Genomic DNA, 27,853 nt, shown 5'->3' on the forward strand with positions numbered 1-27,853 from the left:
GGATCCGTCATCTGGCATCCAAACAGGCACCATGTGACAAGTGGATGCCGAGCAGTCAGAGCCTCCCTCCCGCTCAGGCATGCATACAATTCCCATAATGTCTGCCTCCCAGCCTGCGCTCAGAGCTGGGCAAACCTGCAGGCAGCTGTAACCCTTGCTTTTCTTCCCCTCTTTTTGTTGAGAAAGCTGCAAACGAGCTGGCTGAGCGCCACAGCCTGCGAGGTGTAGCCGGGTCCCCCTGCCTGGGCAGGAATTGGGGGCTGCAAGGGGCAGCGGGGGGCTCTCACCCCCCTGCACTCAGCATTTTCTGCGAGATTAGCACATGTTTTGTCCCCTCCACCACACAGCAGGTGGGACCAAACGCAAAGACTGCCACCACGGTCAGCTCAAGCAGCAAAATGAACCCAGGGCGGAGGAACCAGGGGCATAAACACACCCCCGGGTTGGCACCGGGGCTGTGCTGCGAGCATCTCCGCGGCGTTAAATCGCGTCAGCCACCCCGACTAACACATTTCCACCATCAGAAGCTTCACGCCTTGAAAAATGCGAGAGAGATGCGAGCTCTGATGCTTTAACAACCGAGGATTTCCATGCAGGAGGAACAAACCCTGCCCAAACGTGCCCAGGCAGCCCTAAATCCACTCGGGGCTTTGCGCTCCATCGTGCAGCGGGATCGGAGCGGGACGGTTCCGGGCAGGGGTTTGGGGTCACCACCAGCCCCCCCAGCAGTACTCTGAGCCCCCCAGCCTCTCGCCAGCACCCTGCGGGAGTGCAGCACTTGTGTGTGCCCATGGCAACCCACGCTCATGCGCACAGCCGCCTGCAGGAGCAAAAAGGGGGGGAATTTGGTCCCCACCTCAAAAACTATTCATGAGAAATTAGAGAGAGCTACAGCAGCCCCCCTCCCCCCCAAGGGTCCTTTCCCCCAGCCCTGCTGGGGAGCAGCCAGGCAGAGGACTTTCCTCTCTGCTCCCCTTGGCAAAAAGCGGTTAATTTAGAATTAAAAAAAGGGCAGGAGCCTTTTCTTGGGGTGTCGGCTCCCAAGTGCAAGTTTGCACCTCTTCCCCCTCGAGCAGGCAGAGAGGGTTTGCTTCGAGCCAGCCCTGCTCAGGTCCCACCGCGCCTCCTGGGAACCCAGCACACACCCCTCAGCCTCATCTCAGCCATTTTCTGCTAATTATCTTCTACACACTTGCATGCAAATTCTTCCTACAGTGAGAGATGTGTGGAAACGTATTTGCCACCCTCAGGGGCGCAGTGGTGCGAGCATCCCTCTCCATCTCTGTTCACCCCTGCTCCCCTCCCGTTACAGCTGCCAGGTGCTGCTGGGGCCTGGGGAGGTCACCGTGTGCTCTGCCCTTCTCGCCTGTTCCTCTCCAGTTGGCCACTAAATAGCCCACGGTGGCTAGTGGCTCCTGCCTCTCCATTGCCACAGCTCAGTGTGAGCCTGGGGTTATAACTCAGGGCTGTGCGGTCGTGGCATGGAAGGTAAAATGCCAGGGCAAGGGGAGAGGGAACCCAAGATGCAGCCAAATTGAGCTTATCCAGGGACTTTGCTTCCTGCAACCCCAGTATCAGACGCCTCGGGGGCAGGAGGGAGGTGGGTTTGTCCCACACCGGGGCTACCTGCGGTTGTGGGACCAGGAAGGACGCTGCCCCTAACAGATTTCTATGGGATGTGCTCTGAAAACAAGCCAGCAGCCAACACGGCTGTTGTTATTGGGGTATTCGGGTGGGTTTGGGTTTCCCTGTGAATCGTTCAAGAGGTTTCAGTTTTAATCAGACCGAATTACAGCCACGGGTAAGTCTGGTGCATGTAACTCAGCACGGCTCCTCCTGGGCAACCTGGCTGCAGCTACCCCAAACCATCTCACCTGGGGGCTGCGTGGGAGCAGCTCAGGGAGGAGGAGAGGACGCATTTGCACACCAGGAAGGGACAAGCAAGAGGCAATGGCATCCTCCTTGTACACCCCAGCTCCCAAGAGCACCTGGCAGGAGGGAGGAGAGCGGAGAGGCAGATTTCCAGGTCACCAGCTAGCGCACGCCTCCTGCGTTCCTCCCAAGGCACTCAGCGAGGTGCACGGAGATTTCGGAGGGTTGCTGGAGCCTGAACGTCCCTCTGCAAGGAGGGCTTGGGCACAGCCGAGCAGACAAAGCCTGCCATTAAAAGGTAATGACAAGGCCCGGCACAGTTAGTGGGGAGGACTCTAATCACCTCCCCGAGGAGTTCTCTCCTGACTCACGCCCGGAGGCTGCAGGGTGCTTCAGTGCCTCCTACCACGGCCTTGGGATGCAGTGCTCTGCTCCCATGGCTCAGCACCCGCACCCTGGCTGGCTGGGGGGCACCCATGGGTCCTGGGGAACGACCCCTTCCCACGTCTGCACAGCGGGACCCAGACAAAGCCACGGCACCGTGTGAAGGAGTGGGACGGACCTGACTGCACTAAGCTTACACCTGCACTGCTGCTGCTCCACCACGGCAAAAAAAAAAAGGCTTATTAAGGACCCGAGCAGCCAGGATAACACTTCCACATCTTGCTCTGTAGCTCTCTGGATTAAAAGAGAAGCATCCTAATCAAATCCCACACATTTCCAATGAACTCGGTCTCTGCACGGCCTCCTCCCCCCGCAGGGGATGGGGCTGTCTCCATCCAGGCCCAGCGTCAGCGCCCCGGTGACGAGCGGCGCCGAGAGCAGGGATTGAGGTGTTCGATGCGCACATCAGCCCTGCGTGACTTGGACAGGAAGGGAAGGCAGGAAAGTCAAACGAGACACTGCGATGACAGATGAAAACCCAGCCAGCTCGCCCCTGCAGCATCCCAACCCGGCCAAAGGCAGTCGGAGCAGCAGGGGCTGCACGAGGCAGTCGGGTGCCCCACGGAGCTGCAGGAGCCCAGCCCTGCTTCAAGGTGACTCCCCTCGTGCCCCGGGGGGGCCCTCGAGCAGGAGACATGAGCAGATTTTCCTGCCCGTCCTACTGCAAATGCCTTTTGTCTGGGTGCCTGAGGATCTGCCCGGGTGCCACCTCCACCCCAGCTCCTTACAGACTGCTCCGAGGGCAGACGGAGCTGCCTACCTGTGCCTCTCCCGTTTTAGACCTGATTTTCCCCTCCAGAGCTCAGCTGAGGGTGCTCAGGCTCCTCCAGCCCTCACAACCGTGTGCCAGGCTGCCGGCACCTCCTGCACTGCTGCAGAGCATCCTTTCCTTGTCCTCCCCATGCCCCTGCCTGACACAGGGCTGTGTTATCCCCACCCTGGTGAGCAGCAGAAGGCACAATAGCAGTTATTAATAACCCCGACTCTCTCCTCCCTGCTCTTACTGGATTTCCCTCATGAATAACGCAGGAGCTGCGGCTCAGGACACTGCCCACTCTGTCCCCTGCCACCCCCACGCCAGCAGGGAGGGGGCTCGAGTGCCAGCCAGGGCCTGTCCCCGTGTCCTGGGCACCAGCACTGCCAGGACGGGAGGGGTTTTGTTCCCAGATGCAGCTTCCTTTTGTTCCAGCCCCGCCGGGAGCGATGTGACAGCCTCACGCAGAAGGCAGAGAGCAGAGCTCCCGCGGGTGCCGGAGAGCCCACGGATGGAGACTTCCAAGCCAGAGATTTTAGAGCATTTCACCAAAATTTCAGTTTTATTGTCACGCTCACCGGTAGCAGCTTCTCATTTTACTGGCATGCAAACGGCACCAGTAAAGGTGTGGAAGGGTGAGGAGAGTCGCAGGGAGCCTCAGCATCTGGGCAGCTCCTGGGTTGCTCAGCCCCAACCCTGCTGCTACCCATCCTGAAGTGCCAGAGAGTGATTTCGATGAAGTTCCCCCCCCTGCCCTACAGCCACAGAGCTGACATCCCCGAAACGCAGACCTCACAGGTGCTGCTGAGAATGTTCTTTGCTGCAAAGCACGAGATGAAGGCTCAAAAGCTCAAACTGCTCCAGGTCAAACAAGGGAGCTGAGGAGGAGCTGGCCCACATTCGGAGCACACACACTCCATCCCAACCCACGGACAGCACAGCTTTTCTGGCCTCTCCCAGCTGTGGCTACAAACAACAAAAACTCACTTGGAGCTCTCAAGCGGAGCAGAAAATGCAAGGCGTGCCACAGAGCCAAGCTCCAAACACCTCTTGCGAATCCTTCCTGCACCCAAACACCCAAAGCATCCTTGAGTCTGCGTGCCTGGTGCAAGGTGTCCCACCTTGGTGCCCGATTACACCCACCCAGTGGCCACGCCAGCCCCGTTCTGCACACCACAAGACCACGGCACAACACCCTGCGAGCACAAGCAAACGGAGCAGACCCGCTTTGCTCCCGCCACCCTGCTGAATCACTCACTGCATTGCTGGCGAGGAATTTCCCTGATCCTTGCGAGGCTCAAGCCCGAGACCCGGCGTGCAGCCGCAGCAGCTGCGTGCTTAACTCGTGCAGCATCGCGCACCAAAGGCATTTGGAGCCCGGGAGCTGATAATTACCTCCCAGCAGGATTCGGCGCAGCCCGCACCAGCCTTGCCCTGCATATAATTAATGGCACCTCGCGCAGCTAAATGCTTTGCTGCCAGCCAGACTCAAGATGCCAAGGGAGAAGCTTTTTCCCCCAGGATGGGGTCAGCTGGGGCGCAGCGGTACCCAGGCTGCGAGGGGAGCAACTCGGGGAAGGGGCCAAGCTCGGCTCCGTGCACCCCAAGCACCGGCAGCGGGTGCTGAGCAGCCAGACACGAACGGTTTTTCCTCATCACTCCCCCCATGGCACAAAGGGACTCAGGGCAGGGTGGAGGGGAAGCCAAGGTAAAACAGAGGGCAAGCTACAAGGCATGGGGTCGGCAGGCAAGGGAAGAGGACAGGGAGCAAGACCCTGCACCAAGGGGGCTTTAACCCCCATGAGACCCCCACTGCAGCAGCGTTGTGCTCCCCCCAGTAACACCAGTGCCGAGGCACCGTCACCGAGAGGGGCCCCAACTCCGCAGGACAGCCTGTACCAGGGCACGGGGACACGTGGGATTTGCCTTTCTGAATGGAGAGCTGGGAGATTGCTCCCCCCCACCCCAGAAACGCTTCCCTGGCCCACGCTTCCACCAGCTGTGGGTGGAAACCACTGAAAACTCGCTTTGAGCCGTCAGGTCAAAATTCCCATCCATTTCTCTGGTCCGAGACAAGAGAAGGGCTGAAATTCTTCTTCAATCCAGCCCTGACATGAAAAAATCCCCCAAATCTGCACCTCGGATCCTTTTCAGGCTCCCTCGCCCTCGCCGTGCATCCTGTGTTTCGCTATTTCCCCAGCAGCTTTTAAAGAGCCGGCCACAAAACGTCGAAGAGAGGTGATTTAATTAAAAAATGAGCACAGCCCGCATATGCATCCCAGTTCCTCTGGTAATTAGGAAACAGATGGGGGAAGGAGGGGGGGGGAGAGGAATCTTTGTTAGGTTAATTGTTTGAAGTCACTAAATGAAATATAGGTGGCCTGATTTCCCTGGGGGACTGTACGCAAACTTAAGTATAGACTTTTGCAGGGAATAAAAAAAAAAGGGGTTTTCCCCACGAAGGGCAGCAGAAGATTATGACTAATCAGGCAAGAACAGAAGTGATAAACCCCAGGAAAAAAAAAAAAACAAAAACAACAACAACAAAGCTCCCCTTTGTAGCTTCAGATGAGGAATTGACCAATCTGATCCACAACTTCATTACCATCTTATTAAAACGCTATTTCCATTTTCCTGATTAAATGGGTGCGAGCAGAAAAGTCTTTGCGGTGCTGGCCGTCCTCCAGAGGCGGCAGCGCTGAGGGGTCAAAGCCCCGGGAGAGCTCGGGTGACACTTTTTAAGAAAACGCTTTGGTTTTGCTTCCTGGAGCCCGAAGGTGCCCTCCAAGGGCGCATCTTCCTCGCAGCTCGGATGTACCAAGAACCCGATATTTCGGAGCAAACACAGCAATATCTCCACGGCTTCCCAGCTCCCCTCTCTCAGCTCTTGTTATTAATGCTCTCTGGATGCCATATGCCAAAGGGTGCGTTCTTATCTCCGCAAACAAGAGGGCTCAATGCTCCCCCCCCCAAAAAAAAAAAAAAAACAAAAAAAAACAGTGCTCTAAAACTTACCCTTTAGAGACAGTTACAGCTCCAGTAACCATAAGCCTCAGCCAGCTGATCAGTGTTACTAGTGATGGCTAATTTAATCAAAAACCCAACGAAATCTTGGATTTGGGGGGTTATTTCGACTTTCTCCCCCATCAAAAGGCATCGTAGGCACCACCAACCGATCCCGGTCCGACTCCGCTGCCTGCAGCTCTCATTAAGCCCGAGTTGCTGCTGGGTTAATTACACGGCCAGCCCTGCTGATCCGGATTATTCTGAGCGGGCAGCGCCCACGGGGAAGCCAGCAATCCCAACCAGCTTTCAAACCCCGAGAAAATTAGAGGGGGGCTGGAAACGAGAAGGATAAGGGGTAAGTGCAATGGGACAATGAGAGGAAGACGGGGCCTCTGGATTTGCAACCCTAAGCTCCACTCCTGCCATCCGATTAGAATTTCGGTCTCTGCTTTGCTCAGTACCCAGGCAATGTTTTCCTGCTGTCTGGTGAAATTAAACCACGATCCAGCCTCTCATGGGGTAAGCACCGGAGAGGCACAAGTAAAATCTGAGTTTAAGAGCTGAAATTTCTTTTAATCTGCAAAGATGCCTGAGGCAGGTCCTGAGCTGACCCATCGCGATACCAAGGAAAATGAGCACGGCGCGGGGCTACGCTGCAGGAACAGCCAGCAGAGCAGCCTGCTGAGGACATCAGAAACATTTCTACAGCTTCTGGGGTCATTCAGGCACACAGTCCCCGTGCCCAGCACCAAGAATTATGAGGTTTAACCTTGCCGTTGTGCCCACATCCTCTGGGAGCAGGGTTGGCTCTGCCTGCTCCTCCCGATGGGGCTGCGGCTGCCGGAGGCTGCAGTGTCCGTGTGGCATCACCTAGAGATGCTCCCAGGACATTCCCCTGACCCCAAATCTTGGCTGATAATCCCCGATCCTGACCTTTACAGCAGCACACTCGCACGAGACAAATTGCTGAAGGTTTCCCAGCTGCTGGTGATGGGCAGGAGAGAAGCACATCAGGAGGCATGGAAGGGACATCGAGCCTGGCAGGGGGCGATGGCCTCGGCGTGGTGGTGGGTGGTCAGAAGCAGGGCTCATTGCCAGCAAAAATTCATCCCTGGCTTGATGACTGAAGCCACCGGGGATTAGCTCGGCCCAATATCTCTATTGCTTTAAGTCGTGGACGGTGCTAGCTGCAGGCCTGGGAGATAGGGAGTAATGAGGACAAACAGAGGCTCCCCAGGGAAGACGAGCCATGCTCTCTTTTCAGGATCCATGAAATCCCATTGATTGCTTACAGGCTTGCTCTGAGCAAGGAGAGTCCACTGTAGCCAGTTCCTCCTTCCCCCCAGAGGAGCCCAAAGAGGCTTTTAGAAGTCGTCACGTTTCAGGGATAATTAGCTGCTGGAGAGGGGCTGGCGGTTTGCATTCATGGGGTGAATGCCCACAAGTCAGCAACGAGCGCAGGGAAAATCCTCGACTCCTTGCACAGACCTCACTTGGTGCTTTATCAGGGCCTGAACATGCCCAGGATGGCAGCTGGGAAACAATTCTAGCTTAGCACAAAGCTGTTTATCAAACAAGATGCATTTCTTGTTCCCTGAAATGGCAACACGCAGGAGCTAACTGCCTTCTGCTTGCTTGGCCCTGCAAACCTCCTGCAGTCACACAGGACAAGTTTGGGGATCCTGCAAAGTTTCTGACCAGAATAAATTAACCAGATATCTCTCCTGCCTTTGTCGTGAAGGAAACCGCAAAGACAAAGCGGCTGTTATTTTCTAGTACTTGTACTTGGTGCAGTTTCTCGGTATTGCTTTCCTGCCTGCTGTCCCTCCTTATGGGGCTCCTTACAGATTGCCATGATACAGAGAGAGCAGGAGGCACGAGGAAGGGGTGGGAGCACAGAAGGAAACCCAGGAATCTCATTTTACCCATAACCGAAGGCAAATCATCTCCTCTCCAGCCCCAGCTCCTCTCCAGGAAGAAGACGCCTTTCATCTGCCTCATTAATTCTTCAGGCTATATTCTAAAAACCCTGTGAAAGTCCCAATTAACAGTTTAATGCATCTTCAGCCTGCTTGTGAGCCATGGCTACTCTGCTCCTGGTTTATTCTCATTTCAGTGATCTTTTCTAGCTTAGAAACTCCTCGCACACCAGCTCTGGCTGCACCCCGAGCTCCGTGCATCACACTCAGCTGCAGGGCAGGACCAGGGGGTGCTTTGCACCCAAAAGGCACCTGAGAGAGGGGCTTTGGCCACAGCCCAGATCTGCACGGGGGTGCTGAGGACGTGGGCTGAGCAGCAGGAAGGATCCCGTGCTCTGGTACTGGGTGGTCTCGGGGCTGTGCTGCTGCAGCCAGCAGTGGTGGGATGGAGCCACAGCTGCCAGCACCAGGCTATAATTAGGCACAAGCACATGCTGATGGCAGCCAAACTCCAAAAAGCCTTTCTTTTGCCCTCTAGAGCCCGATGTTGAAGACGACCATGGATTTGTCACAGATTGCGATTCAGAAATAGAAAAACGATGGCATGCGTTGCTCCGAGCTGCACGGGGTCCCTCGGCACCGGGACAATTAGGATTTTACTCAGGTGTCGGATTCAGTTTGCCTGAGATCAGAACTGTGTTTATCCCTAAGACAAATCCCCCTCTGCAGCAAGCTCGCGAGCAAAGTCTCATAGCAGCCCGTGGCCAGAGCCAGCCCGGCCGGCCCCGAACTGCCACCCCGTCCCCATAGGACATCTGGCCAACGCTGCCCACCCCATTGTGGGAGGTAATTGCGCCCTGGGGCTCCATCTGCCTTCCCACATCTCAACATCTGCTCAGAATCAATAGCAGGGAGCATCGCCAGCACCAGCGGACCCTGCTCGGCGGGACAATAGGCAGCGTCAGGCCGTGCTCTCACTGCTCTTCTCGGCTCCCTGGCATGCAGCTCCGTGGCTGTGCACCCACCACATCCCTGCTGCTTCCCCGAGCTGCTTCATTTTGCCAGAGTTTCTGATTGAGAACCAGGATTTGCCGTGAATCAGCTGGCATACGTTGGCTTGAGCTGAGCAAGAGCGGTATTTTAATGCACTCAGCAGCCACAAACTGAATGTTTTGTGCTAATCCGGTACTTTTAGAGAGCCTCCAGGTTTCTTGACTTGAGGAGAAACACAGGCCAGTCTCTGTAACATGGATAGTGGCTGGGAATTGGCACCCAGCTCATCCCCACCATGCCAGGAGGGAAAACATAGCCTCGGCCTGCCAGGGCAGGGAAATGGGGGTAATTTGGGACCTCACGTCCCCAGATGGCTACGAGTGTGCTGCCCTGGGCTGCTCACCCATATAAGCCATTGCTCCAGCAACAGGCAGCACGAAGGCAAAGCCTCCCCCTGCAGAGCATGAGGAATCGCTGCTGGGGACGGCCAGGAGGTTGCAAAGGGGCACAACCACCCCGTGACCCTGTGCCCTGGTTTGGGGGCTGGCAGCTCTGAGGGTTTCCAGAACACCAGAGACCAGCTTGATTTTCTCCTGGATGAAAGTTCCAGCTTGATTTTCCCTCTGTCAGGCATTTCTGCCTGTTGCAGCAGAGGGAGCACAGCGCATCCCCCCCCTCGATGTGACTGCACACAGCTACGCCAAGCACTTCTCAGCCTCCAAGCCTCCGCTAGGTAGCATGAGCTCCACTGATGCTCTCTGCCACCACCAGCAGCCCAAAGCCTCCCTTAAGTCAAGTCACGCCACCCCTGCCTAAGCATGTCAGGGATTAGACACTGAAAAGTTCATTAGTGCCATTTCCCTGCTTATCACAGGCTGAGCCCAGCAAAGAGGCGGGGAGAGCAGGGCCACCAAGAGCTGGTCAGCTGTGAGGACGCTGTCCTGGGCTGCGCTAAGTGGAAGTGACACGCTGCCCTGTGCAGCGGGTGGCTGGAGCTGACGCTGTGTATGTGCTGTCTGCCTCAAACACGGGGATGATGCTAATCTCTGCCCATGATATGCACCCGCTGGTCAGCGCGGGTTAAACACCCTCCTGCGCCAGCAACCTGCTGCGTCCCTTCCCGGAGCGCTTCCCCCGATGGGAGGCAGCCGAGATCCCGATGGCACAGGGGGGCTGCTGAGGGAGTGGGAGCCAGCTCCTCGCCCTCCCCGGGGGCAGCATGGGGCTTGGACAACCCCCTGCTCCTTGCCCACGGGCACACTGCAGACTTCTCCACATTTGCTGGGTCTGGCTGCCTGCGAACCCTCACGCCCTCAATGCACCCTGAAACCACAGGATAAAGTCATACGGGGAGAACTGGGAGAACAAGGGGCACCGTGCAGCGGGAAGGCCCCAGAAACCCACCCCAGCACCTCCTGGTCTGCCCTGTCCCCCAGGAGGACACCAGCACGCAGACGCGGCCCAGTTCTGGCACGGCACCTCCAGGCCCGCAGGGGCCTGCGGCAGGGAGCAGCTGACTGCAGCAGAGCGTGGCAGTCGCCCCGAGATTTGTCCTCAGGACTGCACCAAGCAGCTGGGGACAGGCCATTTTCCTCCCCATGGCCGCAGTAACTACAAAAATACCCATGGTTTCTTTGCCACCAGCCCAGAGCAGGTCTTGCACAAAGCCGCGTGCTGTAAAAGCTGCGCCCAGGCCTGCGAGGTGCCAGCACAGGGGCTGGAATCCCACCTCACAGCACATCACTAAAGGGGCAGCTTCAGGAAAAGGAAAGGGCTGAGAAGATACACAGAGAGATCTGTCACCCCTTCTCTGTCGAACATCCCCTTCCTGCAGGGTCACACATGGTTACCCTTCTTTTACCTTAACCAGAGGTATTTTTAAGAGGCCACGCTGTCACTCAGAGGACTGGCAGGGGAACACAGAACTTTCCGGCCACACACCAGCAGTGCATTCAGCAAGCTGAGGAAGCCCCAGGAATTTCCTTCCCCCCAAGGCATCCCTGGCACCCACCTTGACATCAGCGGACAGAAGCCGACCTCACAAAGCACAGGCACCCTCGGTGCCCTCCTGGGCCCTGCGAGCTCCAGCACAGCGCTCGGGGGCCATCTCAGCACACTAATATCAAATTCTAGCAAGCAAAACCACGTCTCAGCTGCAATAAAGCAGGAGCTGGGCTACCAGAGGTTCCTGAGAACAAGGAAGAAGATCCTTCAGCAGTGCGAGGGAAGGGAAATGCCATTTAAAACCAGACACCGCTCTGGCAAAGGCCAGATTGAATGAAGACTAAATAAGAGCTGACAAGCTGACATTTGAAAATGCAATTAGCTGCCTTGTAGAACCACCCTGTTATCTTATTGTTAATTATATGTTTGCTCAGTCTAAGAGGCAATACATTTATTTAAAATTCACTCTCAGGCTCTCCTGCTTTGACTGGTCCCTTCAACCAAAGACTCCCGTCCTCCCCCCTCCCCACCCAAACGCTACCTCGTGGGTTACAGCAAGCTCGATTCCTACAACAGGACCATGCTATTGTGTGTTATGTAACTGCCATTATAAACATGATTTCTGGGAAGGCAGCAAGTTAATTCCCAAGGTAGGAGGTGCTTGGGAACAACTGGATGCCAAGGAGAGGGCTGAGGCTACATTAATTCCCCACTTGCACATTCCCAGACAGGTGCCAGCCCTCCCCAGAAGCGATGAGCCCAGTTCCTGTGCTGAACTCAAATAAACTCTTCCTGCAGCCACTTGATCTAAGTTCCGCAATCAGAGAATTATTTGTTATTGCACAGGTCCCTAACTCCTCTCCTAATTGTGATAAAGATGTCTTTTAAACATATTAGCGCGATCATGGCCATTTTATGGACAGAAACATAATTCACATCCGTTTGTCTTGCAAGCCAAGCTAGGAGGAAGAAAAAAAAAAGCATGCCAGCTGAGCAAACATAGAGATCTCCTGAATAAAAATCTGCCATAAAGAAAGGAAAGGCTCCCCAGCTCCTCCAGCACTCACAGGAACCATTCCCACCTCCGTTCAAAGACCAAGGCCCTGTAGGATTGGTCTCCAAGGTTGGTCTTGGAGAGGGAGGTTAAAGCAGTGAGGCAGATGAGGAAACAGTGGCACAAAAAATATGACATTAGAGAGAAGCCTGCTGGACTGAGCTCCTGCCAGATTAGCCTCCCAGCTGTCACCACAGTCAGAATTCAGAAGAGGTCAACCAGAATACATAGCCGTGGACCCAGCTGCTGATATAGCTGGGGAACATAATTCTGTGGGCCTTGGCATCTGGACACCAGACCTGCCACTGGGAGACGTCAGGCTGGGACGTGCAACAGGACTTTCAAGGGCTCTTTTGCTGCACAGATGTTGTCTCATAATAAGAGCAGCCTCTGCATTTTGTATCAGCTCATGCGTGAATTAACTAAGTTTAGTTTTGCTGGGCATAAGGAAGGAACCACTTAGTTTTGACAGGAAGTTCAGCCTTAGATATTTTAATACAGAATTTATATTCACTAGATGCAGCGGAAGGAGAAAATAAGATTATCAGTTTATTAAGTAGGTTGATTTGACACAGCTTTCAGGATGTTGTTCTCAGTGCATGTTCGCCTGAATAGCTTCGCTGCAGAGGGCATCAAATCCTACCTGGCCACACCGCTGTGAATTTGCGGTGGGAGAAGTGAGAACAAGCCACGACTTCAGCCCCCAGGCATGCTGCAGGACTTGCAACTCAACTACAGGAGACTGCTCCAAAGGACAGTGCCCAGACACGGTCTGGGGCATGCCAGAAGCATCATGAAGGCAGGGCTGGCCTGAGAGGAGCGTCAGGGGTCCCGTGCATGCTGCCACACGTGCACGGCTACAAAGCCTCGGTTCTCTCACCCCCCCTCCCTCCCACTGGCTTGCACACATCTGTGAGCACGTCACAGGGACTCGCACAGAAGCCAATGAGCTTGCAACAAGCAGGCTTTGTTGCTGGGTCTGTTGGGAATCTGAAAGCAAGATTTCACGAATCCTGACACCATTTAAGTGACAGCAAGAAAGAGAGCTTTTTCTGTGCCCTTAACTCAATAAGGGCACGGCTCAGCATACAGATGTGTCTTTATCAACTGCAGAGCCACGCTGTGCTGCTCGGCGTGTTAGTAACTCTCCCAGCTATCACAAACAGGGCTGTGTAATTAAATGCAAGGCGGCTCGTGGTACCATACCCTACTGAGGATCTGCTAAGAGCCTGTGGAACAAGATGCGGGCTGTCTCCAAGTAGTAATCAGCCAAATTTCTTTATGAGGAATGGCATTTTTTCACCACTCACACACCAGAGCACGGGCAGCTCCTCATTCACTGAGCAGACCACACAAAGCTTCCAGGGGCAAGTCAAGAGTCAGGGCTGGTCTTCACTTTTTCAGCTCGTTGGGCGAGAAGGGAGCAATGTAATTTCTTTCCCTCCCTTCACCCATCCCACACCCCCAGGCTGTGTGAATATCCGATAAAAGCTACTTGACTGCCATGCCCATAACTGCAAATCCACGTACATGAGGAGAGGTGCTCAAAGTGACTCAGGGAGGGAGGGCTTCGGTTTGGCTCCTGCTGGTGGAAACCCTTAAGGCAGCAGGACCACAAAACAATTCTGTGTGGAAGGGACTACAACAGGTCATCTAGCCCAGCTGTCTGCTGAGAGCAGGACCAGCTGTAAGGTGTGATCAGGCTGCTCAGCTCTTTGCCCATACCGGTGATAGGACTGAAGGCAGCGAGCCCCCGGCACAGAGCTCAGCACCCTGGAGAGCGGCGGCCCCGCACCGCTGCGGCCGGGAAGGCTCCGAGCCCCCGGACCCCCAGAGCTCAAAGGGGTCTGAAACCACCCCAAGCCCCCTGCCTGCAACCCCAGCACCCTAATTCCAGGTGGGATTGAATGTCAGGCACCAAGGGCTCTTTGAGACCTTGAACTAAAAGCTCGGCCGGGTGACGCCGTGAAATCAAACCCCCGTGGTTCAGCTGGGAAAGTTGTCTTGTAGCCACATTCATGGGATTCTTGTCCGGAGGTTGCTTTGCTGACTTAACTCGAATTTCTTGTAACAGAACATGTATTCACTTATCATCAAGTGATTTGTTGTCTTGAATAGTTTCCTCTGGGAAAAGCTCCAGATCAGGTCTTTTGCGTTCACTTCTCACTAATTCCCTGAGTAAATCAGTCTTTAAGCATCACTCCTTGTTGAAACGAGGGGCTGGGATCCTCTCTCAGGCTCACACCGCAATGCGTGGGTTTGTGCACGTCCAACAAACATTTACACGGGAAGTGGAAATACTTACATGGGAAAATCTTTTAAAAATCTTTAAGAGCAGGGAGTGTGCATCCTACTTGTGCACCCAGACAACATCAGGACACCAAGCAAATTAAAAGGAGGGCTTGAATGCTTGGTCAAGAGCACTGCTCTTTGCAATGCCCAGAATGCCAAAGCTGCTTTTCTTCCGTAAGGACAAACCATATAATATGGAGGAAAAACATTAAGGCACTTACCCTTTGTTTGGTAGTTTCCCCATTTTTTGAGGCCCTGCATTCTGTTTTTAACTTTGAGATGCTCAAGGTCATTGGAATAATTGGGAAAAGTAAATATTTCCTAACAGGAAGGGGATTTCACTGCATTTTATGTCAGATTCAAGGAGAATCCTATCCACCTCACAGCTCACGCTGCAACTGCCAGCCCTGCCCATCCATGCCAGGGCATTTCAGGAGGAACAGAATATGCAGGCTGACAGGGAGACAGTATCACGCTTGCTGTGACTTAGAAAGTCTGTAGGAACCCATCACTCCCCATGCTGGAAGCCTGCAAAATCTCCTGTCAAGGAGGCATGAAGCAGGAGAAAACCTGCCAGGAATTCAAATGAACCTCCAGGATGGAGCAGCTTGCACCGAGGCTTGGGGTTATGTTCTCGGTAAGGATCAATGCTGCTTCCAAAGGTGGCAGAGCAGCATCTAGGACAGCTGGTGCTAGGTAAATATCAACTATACCTACGCCAGGCTTTGAAAATGAGATTATTCATTGCCTGTGACAAAGAAGGGCAGTGCCACTGGAGCAGGGCTGCAGGAGGTGAGCCCATCCCAGCCTGCACAGCCCTTCGTGTATGAACCTGCCAAAGCCTCCCAGGTTCTGCTGGAGTCACCGAGACTGGAAGGTGCCTGGTACCACGAGACTGAACCTTGACTTTACTTCTCTGGCAGCCCTAGAAGTAAGCAGCCCTCAGATTAGACTTAACTGAGCAGCAGAGGCAGAGCAATGCTGGCAAAGGTCCTCCAGGTGCTGCTTTTTGAAGCAAAGCCTCCGATCCCTCCCCGAGGTCTATGTCCTGCTCTGCCTGCAGTCAGGGCACGATGCTTTGCTCTCCTGTGCCCTTGGGCTGGGCTCTGTAAGCTGCATTCCTAGGGAGCAGTGGGGACAAAAGGACCCCCTCTTAGCAGGGGCTGCAAGAGGATGGGACGAGGTCCCCAGGACTGCAGACTGAGGAGAGCAAAAGAGGCAAGGCAAAGACTTGTCCCTGCATTTCATCCTCGGGAACTTCTACCTGGTTTAGCCACGCAAACCCATCTCTATTTGTTCAGTTGTTAATCCTTTGTCTCCTATCTCATTGACTAGGAATTGTGATTCCCTTAAGCAGGGCTGAGGTCTAAATCTTCCTCTGTTCTAATCCATAACAACACAGCAAGGTTTCTTTCAGCTTTGGGTTTAAAAAAAATAAATAAATAAAAAAAGAGGGAGGATTATTTAGCATAACGACAACTTCAAGCATGTTCATTCTGAGCTGGGTCTTTAGAATTATGTAACAACTATCCTGGATAGCAAAGGTGAAATAAATAAATAAATAGAAGTTATGACCTGCTTCAGCAGAGGGGAAAAAAAAAAAAAAAAAAGAAAAAGAAAGAGCAGAAGTCATCCAACAATACTTAAAATAAAGAAAATGGGCTTTGAAAGAAACTACCCACAGGGCAGGGAGACAAGCTAGACCTCTCTGACAAGCTTTGCTAGAGCCTTTCAGAGACCGTACCTGGATACAGCGCTGGGCTGGGGCTGCCTGTTCAGTTTTAAGATACAAGGGAATATTTTGATAAGGGCAAACTAAACCCAAGGAAGTACAGAGATTCTAAGGGGAAGCACCAGCGTTAAAGTTTCCCTCTTGAATTTTTAGAAGCCGCCTTCCAGGTTCTGCTTCTATTCAAATGAAAAGCGATTTTCTATTATATGACTCAGATAAATTAATTGTAAACAACTGTAATGGATTTAGATCCTCGTGATGTAGCTGCAGTCTTTTTTCACTTGCACAAGCCGCCCTCCGCATCCACACAGAAACCAGGCGATTTCCCATCTCTCTGAAGCCCTATAAGAGTAGGGCTGGAGGAGCTCTGCCTCGCCGGTCAGGTTTATCTACGTACGAGGTTAAGTGCTGATGAGATCTGATAGCCTGACACTGCAGAGACAACTACATTAAAACCCCATAAAAGTCAACACAAACACACACACTAACTCTGTGCAGAGAGGGAAGCTTCAGCAGCTCCTGCTGGAGTCTCACAGCTTCACATCAGCACCGCAGAAGTGTCCTGGGGATCTGGCTGCTTAATTTCCCCAGGCACCCCTAACGACCTGAAGTGCAAACCCTGCACTTGCGGGCTCCTGCTTGCCAAAGCACACCAAAAGAGATGTGGCCACAGCCCTCTGCAGAACCCGTGCGAGCCTTTGCTCTGCCTACAAGCCTCGATCTCTTGTTAGGGACACCCCGTAATCACCACATTTCCGCTAAGTGGGGTTAAAGAGATGGCAGGGAAGGATTCAAGGTACTTGGCGGACATGAATAATTCACACAGCAAGCCTCATCCCAAGGACACGAGGTCACCTGGGCAGGCCAAAACCAGAGCACTGGAAGCAAGGATTGCTTCAGTGGAAACTTAGCTCCTTTTTATCATCTCTTTACCATTCCCCATCAGCATACGAGCTCTGCAGCAGCAAAGGCATTTTGCTTCTCGTCTACATGCATTCTTCCTTCTCTCCCACTCCCCTCCACGTGCAGCTCTTGGTTTACACTCAGGCTCAGCCCCCAGCACGTTCCTGCTCACACCTGGGCTCAGCACCTTCCCCAGCCACCCTGCACGGGCTGCACCCGGAGGCTTACCCACAGGACTCCGAGCCCTCCTTCATTTATGGGGTACAGCCACACCGAGACCTGCACGCAGGGGCTCCATGGAGTAGCAGCATCCCCGCAGACAGCTGGCAGGAGCACAGATACGAAGGGTTAGGCCTCATTTCTTGCTATTTTTGTTAAAGCTACCCGACCATTCCTGATGCCTGTGCACTGCAGAAAGCCTCGGCAGTGGCACTTTGCCAGCAGGAGCATCGATTATACACAAGACCCACAACACGGAGACAATTAGATCGCAGCTCGGCAAATAATTCATTATGAATTAATACCGTTTGAGAGCTTGGGATATTTTCCATTTAATCATTAGCTGTGAGACGAAATGATTGGATTGCCTGACTTGGTTTAAATCAGATCCCTAGCCACAGCCCAGGCAACAAAACCGAGGGAACATCACAGCCTCCGGTAACCTCTGGCAGGACTCGAAGGGTGATTTTGGAGCTTTGTTGTCCCAATAACCAGCACTATCACACGGCTCGAGCTCAAGTGAGACAAAGCCAGTCCCCAGACCTCAACCCCTGCAAACAAGGTCCATTTTCAAATTTCACAACTTGAGCCCATCCTCGTCAGCTGACGAGACCTCCATGCATTATTTATGCTGCACTCATGTTACAGCTACACAAAAAAAAAAAAAAAAAAAGAAAAAAAAGGAAAGTCAGCAAGGGCCTGGCCTGAAGCTGTTAAATAGAAAGAATGCGATGCTGAATTTGGGCGGTTATCTTTCAGGGTAGGCCACGCAAAGAACTTTTCTGGAAACAAAGCAGTCACGCTGACAATCAGTGTAGCTGCCTGCCAAAGGGTGGACATTTTACAGAAACACGGTCAACAATAAAGGAGTCGGCGTCTCAATAAAAGTCACTGGATTCTTGCTTTTGTCCTGAGCGTCTGATAGGGGCACCCCAGAAACACTGACATTGCCACAGCATCCATCTTAAGACAGTCAGGCAGCTGGGCTGGGTTTCAATCTCCCAGGTTTTCTGCTGTATGTGCATCCCCCTGACCTTTTATACGGCCTCCCAAAAAGCAGCCAGAAACATCTCCGGCTGAATTTCAGAAACACCCGATAACCCACATGCGATTCCAGAGCTCCGACCTTGAAAACAATCTCAAAGACAGCATTTGAAAGGAAAAAAGAAAAACCCACCCAAGCAGCGAGCCTCACATGGCCTTGCCCAGCTTTAAGAGGAACGGGATTTTCTGGAGAACCCCTCCCTCAATCCCCCCATAACCTACTTAATGCACATCCCAGCCAAAAGCAGAGGCCTCAGCAAGGTGCAGGCGTGCATCCTCCCCGTGCCCCATCATCCGAGGAGCAGCCGAGGCCACCTTAGGAGATGTCACCCCACCGGCTGGTGCCTCCTTCAGGCCCAGGGTGCCCCCACCTCAGCCACGCACCCCCAGCAGACTTCTCTTCGGCCTCTGCAGGTCGTCTCTGAGCATCTCCCGGGGACTGGGAGCAGCCGAACCGCCAGCACAGCCGGAGTACAAATGATTCAGCACTTTCCCCACCTCCAGGAGCCTGATCGATAGCAGCGAGCCCTTCTGCAGGCGCAGCCCGAGCATGCGGCCCCGGAGCATCCCCAGCGCTGCGCCCCGCGGGGCCGGCTCCATCTCACGCAGCAGCAGCCCAGGTGCTGCCACAGAGGCCTCTCGGTGAGGCCAGGGATGCATTTTACCAACACAGGGGGTTTCAGAAGGAGAACACGAGCGTGGCCACGAGCACAGAGGGAAGGAGCAGGGCGCAGCATCCCCCAGCAGATTTTGGGGCCAAAACTTGCCCCGTCACACCAATGTCCGTACCCCAGCTGCATTCCCCTGCCTGCATCTTGTCCCCCCAGGGCTGACCCATCAGGGTTTTATCCCACACATACACCACATCATGATCCAAAAGCAAAAATCCCAATACACACCCGAGCCCAGCACCCAGCTCCCCCCCGCATGCGGCTCTGGCCCATTTCTGGGAGACGGGAAAAAAATGGGGGGGACCCAGGCAGTGGGGTCCCAAACCCGCGATGTGGATGAGGAGCCAAGAACCCCCCCAAGCCCTGGCTGTGCCCTGGGGGTGCCCGTGCCCAGCATCCCCCTAGGGCCCCCCTTACCTGCTCCGGGAGCGCCGGGGCTCGCCGCAGCCGGGGCTCGCCGCGCCGCACTGCGCGCTCCCGGGCGCGGCCGCGCCGCACTGCGCGCTCCCGAGCGGCCGAGCGCGCCCCCGAGGAGGAGGAGGAGGAGGAAAAAGAGGAGGAGGCAGGGAGAGAGGGAGGAGAAGGGGAGGGATTTCTTAGCGGCGCCGTTAATTAGCACCTGCACCTCCCCAGCTCCGGCTCTGCCCTCCCGGGCACCCCAAGCGCAAGAGGGGACTGGAAAGGGGGAGGGGGGTGCCAAGTTCCGGAGCCCATCTCGGGCTTTTCGGGAGAAAAATCGGGTTCTCCGAGAGTGGGGGGGTTACCCAGGTGCAGGGCTCCCTCCCTGCCCCATGCCGGCTGCAGAAGTCCCGTAGCTTGGCTGGGGGCACGGATGGATGCAGCTGGGGGCTGCCTGCAAGCCGGTGTAACCCCGCCGGGTGCCAGGCTGCTGTCAGCATCACAGCCCTGCCATCTCCTCGCTGAGTTGCTCATCAGAAACGTCAGCTTAATTAAAACCTCCCCCGTCTAGGAAAGGCTCACAGTGGGACCTGCCACTTCCCTCGCCATCCCCATCACGGGATTTCATTACAAATGTTCTGCTGAGGTTGGGGAGCTCAGGTCCAGAGCACCACGCTCGTCCTGACTGGTTTAGCCTGTCCTCTAGAACATGTATTGAACATGCTGCTGCACATCATGTATCTGAGCCCTTTATGGGGTTTGTCATGAAAAGCTTAGCCCAAAAGACACACTTGCATTTACACACGTTGCTATCCCATGAACATCAGAGAAGAAATCACCTGCTAAGTCATGTGTGTGTCCTACAGGACCTCCAGAGGAAGGGACCTTCCTCGGGGGGCTGGGAAAATTGCTGTAGGCTGCAATTTTACTATCGGGTGGTAGGCACAGTCATACAAAACCGGACCCAGAGAGCAGGTGCTGCAGGAGAGCAGCGGCCCAGCTGATATAAATTAAGGAAGATAAATTAATTAAAAATAGCTAAGCCAGAGCAGAGCTCCAAGCACCCAACCCACAGCTGCCAGGAAACAGAGGCAAAGCCAAACCATACAGCAGAGCAGGGAGGGATCAGCAGCAAAGCACAACACGAGTGTGCTTTTAAGGCCCTTTCACTATTAAGGTCACTGAGATGCAGGCCTGCCTCCCTTAGGAGCTGCTGAGCACCTCTGGAAATATTAGATATCACCAGGCTTTGCCATTTCTGCCAGGATCCCATTGTACAGCTATATTTAGGGCAGGAATTTGTAAAGTCATTCTTCAAGAGTTGCCTTTCAAGCTGTGCGGAGTGCTTCTCCAAGATGCTGATTGCTGCTAGCTCCAGAGGGGTTCGAGGGCATGCTGGGCTTCGTAGGAGCTGCTCCATGCCATCCAAAATTTACCTCTCTGCCTTGTTCCTACAAGTGTCCCATCCTGTCAGTGATGCTGGTTGCAAAGCAGCCAGCCGTGAAGGGACTGAGGCATTCCTCCTTGGTTTTGGAAGTCTCTCTGCAGAGAATTTGTGAAGAATCCTAGCTGGAGGAAAGCACTGCCTGCCTCCATCATGCAAATAATTCTTTGGGGTACGAACCAACGTTGGTTCACTCTTTGTAGCTACCTCAGAGAGGTGCACTGGAAGAAATGGTGAGCTGAGCTCTGATGAAAAGCTTTTTTTTTTTTTCTTCCTGATGTAAAGAGATTGCATCCTGCACACACAAGACATTTGTGACAGCTAACAATTAAAATCAGTGTGAACCTAGGCCCAGGTTCCTGGTGTTTCCCAGCAAGTATCCAGTTGAACTAGGAGGACATCCCTCACCAACAGAGAGAGGCATATGTACAGCAGTTATTGAGCCAGATCTTCCTGCAGGGCAGATCCCGGCCGCGGCAGGCTCTGACGCAGCAGTGGTGTGCTCCCTCCTTGGCTCTGATCCTTGCCAGATCCACTCTGGGTATTTGCCTTCGCTCTGGAGCTCTGGTGGGTTCCTCTCTTTGCCTTCTCCCTGGAGACCCACTGCAATCAAATTAACGGGGTTAACCAGGGAACGGGCAATGTGGAGAAATTAGATGAGATCCTCTCCTCCAACCAATCTCTCAGAAGAAAATATTGATCAGCCTTAAAGCATTTGCACTTGGAAAGATGGATTCGCGTGTGCCCTACTGTGACACCCAAGCCCTTCAGGAAAGGCTGGTGATGGATGCACGTCCCAGGCACTTTATTTTAATGGCACAGCAGCCCTTCTTGCCCCTAGGACATAAATCATGGTTGCAGCCAGCCTGTGCTTCCCCAGTTGCGAGCTCAGGACACAAAGCCCTTCCTGTCTGTGGCTACACCAGCCCTGGCAGAGGTGCCTTGCCTCGTTAATGCACCTGCAATTTATTTTTTTTTTTTTCCAGCATTGGTGCAGAGGATTTAAATCCTAGCCTACAATTTAAATCCTCCCATCCTTTTATTTGCTCAGCCAGAGCAAACGTGCGGGCCCTTTCGATGCAAGCACAGACTTTGGACTCGACATTTTAAGAGGGGAAAGGATCCTTCTGCTCCGAGCACCCAGTTTCAGACACCTCAGCCCTCCCTTTCCAGCCCCACCAAACCTCTGCAGCTGCAGCAGGACAAAACCCCCAACCTGTTGCTTCCAACCCCCTCCGGGGCTGGTGGGTGCTGCTGAGCCCAGCCCGGCTCTGCGGTTCGCTGTGCGCTGCTGCCATCTGCTGCTGCCGGCAGAAAAACATTTTCTTTCCTCTCCAGGACGGTTGCATTCAGCATCCACAAAGCCCCCCAGCACAACGCAGGGGTGTAGCGCAGCTCCAAGTCCTGCCCAAGAGCCTCTTGCAGATCCCCTGTTGTGGGCGCACTGGGAAGGGTCCGCAGCAAACTGGGAGAGCAGCTCCCCCGTTCCCCGCAGAATTCCCCCAAAAGATGATCTCCTTGGCTCTGAATTGAAGCTTTCTGTGTGCACATTGAAGGCATGGAAGAGGTGGAAGAGAAAGCAGGGCAAGTTTTATGGCCCCAGTAAAGGAGAGAACCAGCAAACCCGAGCGAGGCCGGTTGCTGCAGGGTGCTGTGGCCATGCAATCCTCCACCTTTGCCAGGCCCCTGTGTCACCCTGATCCCCCAGGGCATTTCAGTCGATTGCCTTCCTTGGAGCGGTGCAGGGACTGGCTGGGTTTGGATTTTGCTGTTTTCTGGGCTCTGCAGGAGCAGCCTCTGTCTGTGCCCAGGCTTCCAGCTCAGGTAGCCTCCAGCGCCTCGCTGGTGTTCTCCAACACCTCATGCACTGAGCAGGAGATGTATTTCTGTGCTCAGTCTTTAGTTCTCTTCTGTAGGGCCTCTAGTATTTAAACTGATAGCAAAGAGCCACAGCTGCCTGTTGGGAAGGATGATTTAATTCCCAAGAAGTTACACGCGAGCAGCCCTGGAGCAGGGAAAGGAGGTTTCTGGGCTCAACTGGGTGCCAGCTGGGGGAGTGCTCTGCACCCCGTGGAGGGATTTACGTGGTGTCAGCCAGGCGTGCTCTAGCCTTATTTCCAGGATAAGGCTTCCTTCTACCTTTAGTTCCACAACAGAGGATCCTCATGGCTGTGCACATAAGGATCTGCGGAGTTTGCAGCCCCAGGCTCACAGCTCCGGACCTGACGGGGAGCCACTCGGTGGGACGCTGGCTGCAGGGAGCCTGCTGGGGCACCCAGGGGTGCTCACAGCCTGGTGAGGATCACCCTAATGCTGGCACCGCTGAGAGCAAAGCCTGCTGCAGACTGGCAGGTAGGCAGCCACCAGCCCACGGAGTTGTCTCTGTTGCACAGCTCCAGGCGTTCCCGGAGACTCCTGTGTCTAACACCAGCTCACTATGAAATATTAAGCAGCTCAATGTGAACAAAGCTTGGCTCTGACACTGCTCTTCCCAGACAGATTTCAAGATCACAGAGGCAAGAGCCCAGCATCCTTCCCTCTCTTGCCCCTAGAGCTTGACCTTCTGGGGCCAGGCAGGGTGGCATTGCCCATAGCTCAATAGCATCACACCCCATAAGCACTTTATAGACTTGAGGAGCACTGAATGCTTCCCTTTACTCATTTATTGCCAGCAGGTTAGGAGTTTGCTCAGCTGGAAAAGCCTAGGCCTGCTTGCCTGAGCTCACATCCCCTTGGTTTCCTATATGAGCCTGCTGCTCTCGAAGCAAGAGGTCAGTCTTGTTGCTCTGCCATAAAGCCTAAGATAATTTCCAGCACTCTCCCGATGGCAAATTTAAAAGATCATACTTCCTGAAACACCTTTCTACAGCTATTCATGTCATATCCACGTTCTCTGGTTAACATGAAGAATAATGTACATTGCTTTTGTTTTCTCTCATCTGATGTAGGAGCTGTTGGCCCAGAGCACACGTGCACAAATCTCTCTTTACTCCTGCAGAAGTCGGGCTGTACCTGTCAGAGCCTGGGAAAAGCCATGTGGGAGCCTATCCTCAGCCAGAACTGAATCCCCTGAACGTGTTCAGTGCACTACGCCACTAGATTGCAGCAAAACACCAATTTCTGCTGCCAGCTCGCCTGCTGGATGCGAGCAAGGAGCAAACAGAGCAGCTGAGACATCTTGCAGTCACTCAAGCAAAAACGTAGGTGAGAAATCCTGCAGAAAGAGAGCCAAAGCAAATGAAATCAATGCCTTTAGGATGCCCATAACCCCCAGGAATCCCTCCCTCGCCCACTCTTGGGCTGGAAGCACAGCCCATCGCTGCAGCAGGCAGCACCGTGCTCCATCTCAGCCAGTTTGTCCCAGGCACTGCGGTGCCATGGAGGTAAACGTCCTGAGCCAGTCCTAGTGAAACCAGGCCACGGTTTTATACTGAGCTTGCACAAACATTTGGCCAAGTTGAAACTTGGCTGTGAATCCTCCAAGGAAGAGGTGACCTAGGAGGAAGTGATGAGCTGACAAAGACAGCGTGGTCCTAGAGGCAGAGGGACCGTCAGGCGGCAGTGCCCGTCCCCAGGCCACTCTTCTGCAGTTCCCTTTGTGTAACCCAGAACATTCAAAGAGCAAACCCACAACCAAAAAATCAAACAAACAAACAAAACAACAAAAAAAGCTGCTCTAAGGAACCTGCTTTGGCAGGGGGATTGGACCTGATGGTCTCTCAAGGTCCCTTCCAACCCCTGCAATCCTGTGATTCTGTAACCAAAGGAGCCCTTCCTAGTGACCAGTTTGGCCATATATTAGTCAAGGTCTCCTGCATTTCCACCACAGCCCCAGAAGGCCCAGAACTTTTACTGCTATCACCAGCCCAGCAGATTTCTCGTGATTACAAGAAACTATTTTACCGTGTTGTCTGGAAGGAAGACATTTAGATGTGCAAAACATTCATTAATCATGAATAATTAATAATTAACAATTATTATTTAAAATACCAGGGCAGGAAAAATCCCGGTGTGGATATTTTTTGATTTATAAATGCCACGCTTTTAATTAAAAGAGAGGGAGCATAATCATCAGTCAACTGTTTTTAACAATGAGCAGCCTGGGCTTTGGCTGCTAGATGCCCTAGATAGAAAAGGGCAGCAGTTCTGCTGGAGCAGTGAGAAGTTTCAAGCCTGAAGGATGTGCCCTGGTGGAAACATCAAGTCCTGGGGGGGAGCCTTAAAGGATTTCTCATAATTTCGGCCATCACTCAGACAACCACTGCTTTGTCCCTTGCGCCTTCCAGTAGATGTGCCTTTAGAGGAGAAGTGTCCAGCTGGATACACTGTTTGGCACACGTCAGTCCTAAAGCAACCTTGTTTTGGGATTAGTGGGAAACTCCGCATAAACCACAGATGGATTAAAAGGCACAGAGAAGACAGCAGAAGCAAGGGGCAATAGGGAAGGCCAAGTTAAAGTTGCTCAGGGACTTAATGCCAGGAAAAACAAGGAAAGAAAGAGTGAGGGAGGCATGGTAATGATTCAGGGTCACACAAAGAGTTTGGCTTCCTTCTTTATACGGCCATATCCAAACAAAACTATTGTTCGTGTGACTCGAACAACACTCAGCGGTGTTTCTGCTTGACTTGAAAACACCCCTCCTGCTGAATATCCTTTTTATATGAAAACAAACAACCGAAAGAAAAAAAACACCACAAAAGTTCTCCCAGCCCTCCCTAACCGGGCAGTGAGCTGAAACAGATTCCCCTGCAGAAAGGCTTCACTGCCAAAAGCACGATGCCCTTTCAGGGTCACCCTCTTTAAAAATTAAAGTTCTTGCTGAAGAGCAGCAGAGCGCATGAAACCGCAGCTGTACCCCGTGCCTTGGGGTCAGCTCTTGGGGTGGAGACAAGAGCCCGGGATGTATATAGGGTCTCTCCACCTGTACTCACACCCTTGTGATCTGGTGCATCCCTCCATGATGTTGAGGTGTCCTGCACCCCACACCTGAGAGCTGCTCTCACCAAGCGTGGGTGACACCGCTCTCCTCCTGGGTGCTTCATGGACTGCTTACAGTGTTTGAGAGCCTGGTGAATTTGCTGACATCTTCCAGCCATCAGCCCTATAACGCTTGTCCTACTCAACAGCTGAAGACCAGACTTTTATCCACAACATCAGTCCCTCTCCTTCCCTACAGATCTACCTCCGAGCTCCTTGCCATGTCCTGGTGCAGGCACTTCTCCTTCAAGCAGCATCTTCAGCCCTCCAGGCAAGATGCTCACAAACCAAGGGAGTGCTCAACATGCTCACCATGTCGTGTGGCTTGAGGCAACAGAGCGACACGAGCACACAGCTACAGAGCTTGCACCAAAGCCTGGATATAGGTTATTGGTTAATTAATCAATAGGCTTGATCCTTTTCAGACACTTACAGAAACTTGCCTAAGCAGAGCAATTAGCGTTAGGTGGGTTTCTCGTACCTATATTCCCAATTAGACTATCAGTGATGGAGCAGCAGCTGCAGGCTAGGTCTCTTTAGCATGGAATAGCTTGTAAAAGGAAGGTCACGGATCCATAATGCTTGTTTTGCGGGTGAACAGCAGCATCCTATGCTGAGAGGTAATAGAGGTCTTTTGTACAAAGAATTCCCACCTGAAATCCTAGAAATCATATAAGTAGACTGCATTAGCTACACATCATAAATATTGATGCTGTTGCTAAGGGGAAGGAGGGTTGGGTTCAATGTTAATGGACTGATGTTGGTATGCTGAGAACACTCTAGGGAGCAAAAGGGACAAAATACCTCTGTCAAAGAGAGCCGAGTGCGTCGCGTGTGGCTTTCAGGCAGGACTCACAGAGCTGGCCCTGGGAACGTGCGCGTTTTGATAAGTGCACGAGTCCTTCCTTGTACCCTTTCCCTGAGTTTGGGGTTAATCGTGGGTCCTTGCGGTGGCAGTGACTGGTTTTGCATCTGATCAGCTCCCCCAGGCATGAGCCGTGTGTTTTCTCCATGCCTGGGTGTGGGTGCACCAGTGCCTTCCGCGTGCCTTGCTGCTGAAGCTCTTGCATTTTCATCACTGGGCTCACCAGCATGGGCTGTGCTAGTGGGTCCAGCAGGACGATGGTAGGTCTGGAGGGGAATAACACACTTCTCAGCAGCCAGGAGGCAGGTTGTGCGTGGAGAGAAAGCGTGGGGAGATGGCCAGGGCTAAGCACCATGCTGCCACAAATGGGATGGAGCACGATGGATATGGAGGGGGCCCCAAAAGACCTGTCCTGCTGCTTCAGGGCAGGATCCCTCAGGCACAAGGCATCCTGGAGGAGTTTTTCCTTGTCCCACAGAGCTATGGGGAAGGAGAAGTCCTGCCCTGTGTGCTCAGCACCCCATCCTGCAAGGCTGCACGTACGCTGACTGCAGCTCTGTGCCACTGCATGCCACTCCTCAAAGCTCAGACAACATCAGCCTGTTTGCCCTGAGGGGCAACAGGAGGACAAATTAAAATAGGAAGCCTCTAACGAGAGAGGTTCCACATATCCTAAGGGGATGACTGAACACTGGAGCAGCCCAAAGCTCCTCAGTGCCCCGGTGGGGACCTGTGGTCCCCAGGCTGGTGGTGGTGGCACGCAGCAGGCAGAGCCAGCACTGCCCTCTTTCTCCTCCTAAGAGGCACTTTCACACCTCTGTTTGTCTGCAGCACTTGAGAACCTGAAGAGCCCTTAAAGGATTAGGCATGAGAAGACAATGCTGACGATCAGTGGCTGAAATTCCCCTCCCTCCTTTCCCCCTCCGTGTTTTTCCGCTCCCTGCCTTTAATGACTTATGCAGTCCCTGATGGTTTCCAAATTTCAAGTGCACAAGGTGTTACACAGGCCAGCCTTCTCTGTCTGCTTATTATTCACAACAGAACAAGACTGAGACACCAAATTGCTTTGTTGATCCTATGAAGGGAATCGATCCTTGCAGGCTTAGTGCCTCTGACATGTTTATTGTGGCCGCACGGGGAAGGATGCTCGCACGGGGAAGGATGCTCGCGCTGGCCCAGAGGGTCCAGGAGGGGTGGTCCAACCTGGGGGCTCCTGCAGCCCTGCTGCTCCTGGTTTCTCTTGTCTGAGGTGCAGAACAAACCGAGGCTGGGACTGACTGCTGGGGTTGCAAGGCCAGGAGGCACGGGTCTGGCTTCCTG

The 27,853-nt window shown here is 53.5% G+C and overlaps 1 protein-coding gene across 21 annotated transcripts in view; it reads right to left on the reverse strand.

Annotated features, from left to right (window-relative positions):
* Positions 1 to 27,853, reverse strand: part of NFASC (neurofascin) — a 108,457-nt gene that overhangs the window by 59,211 nt on the left and 21,393 nt on the right. For 20 of the 21 annotated variants that reach the window (XM_068660210.1, XM_068660199.1, XM_068660215.1 and 17 more), the window contains exon 1: positions 19,265 to 19,414. The exons of the other annotated variant lie outside the window; for it this stretch is intronic. The gene's annotated coding sequence lies outside the window, so the exon portion shown is untranslated. Of the gene's footprint in view, positions 1 to 19,264; positions 19,415 to 27,853 lie in introns of those variants that run through there. 21 annotated transcript variants of the gene reach the window in all.

The sequence above is a fragment of the Anas acuta genome, chromosome 24, assembly GCF_963932015.1.
Source record: "Anas acuta chromosome 24, bAnaAcu1.1, whole genome shotgun sequence".
Lineage (NCBI taxonomy): Eukaryota > Metazoa > Chordata > Aves > Anseriformes > Anatidae > Anas > Anas acuta.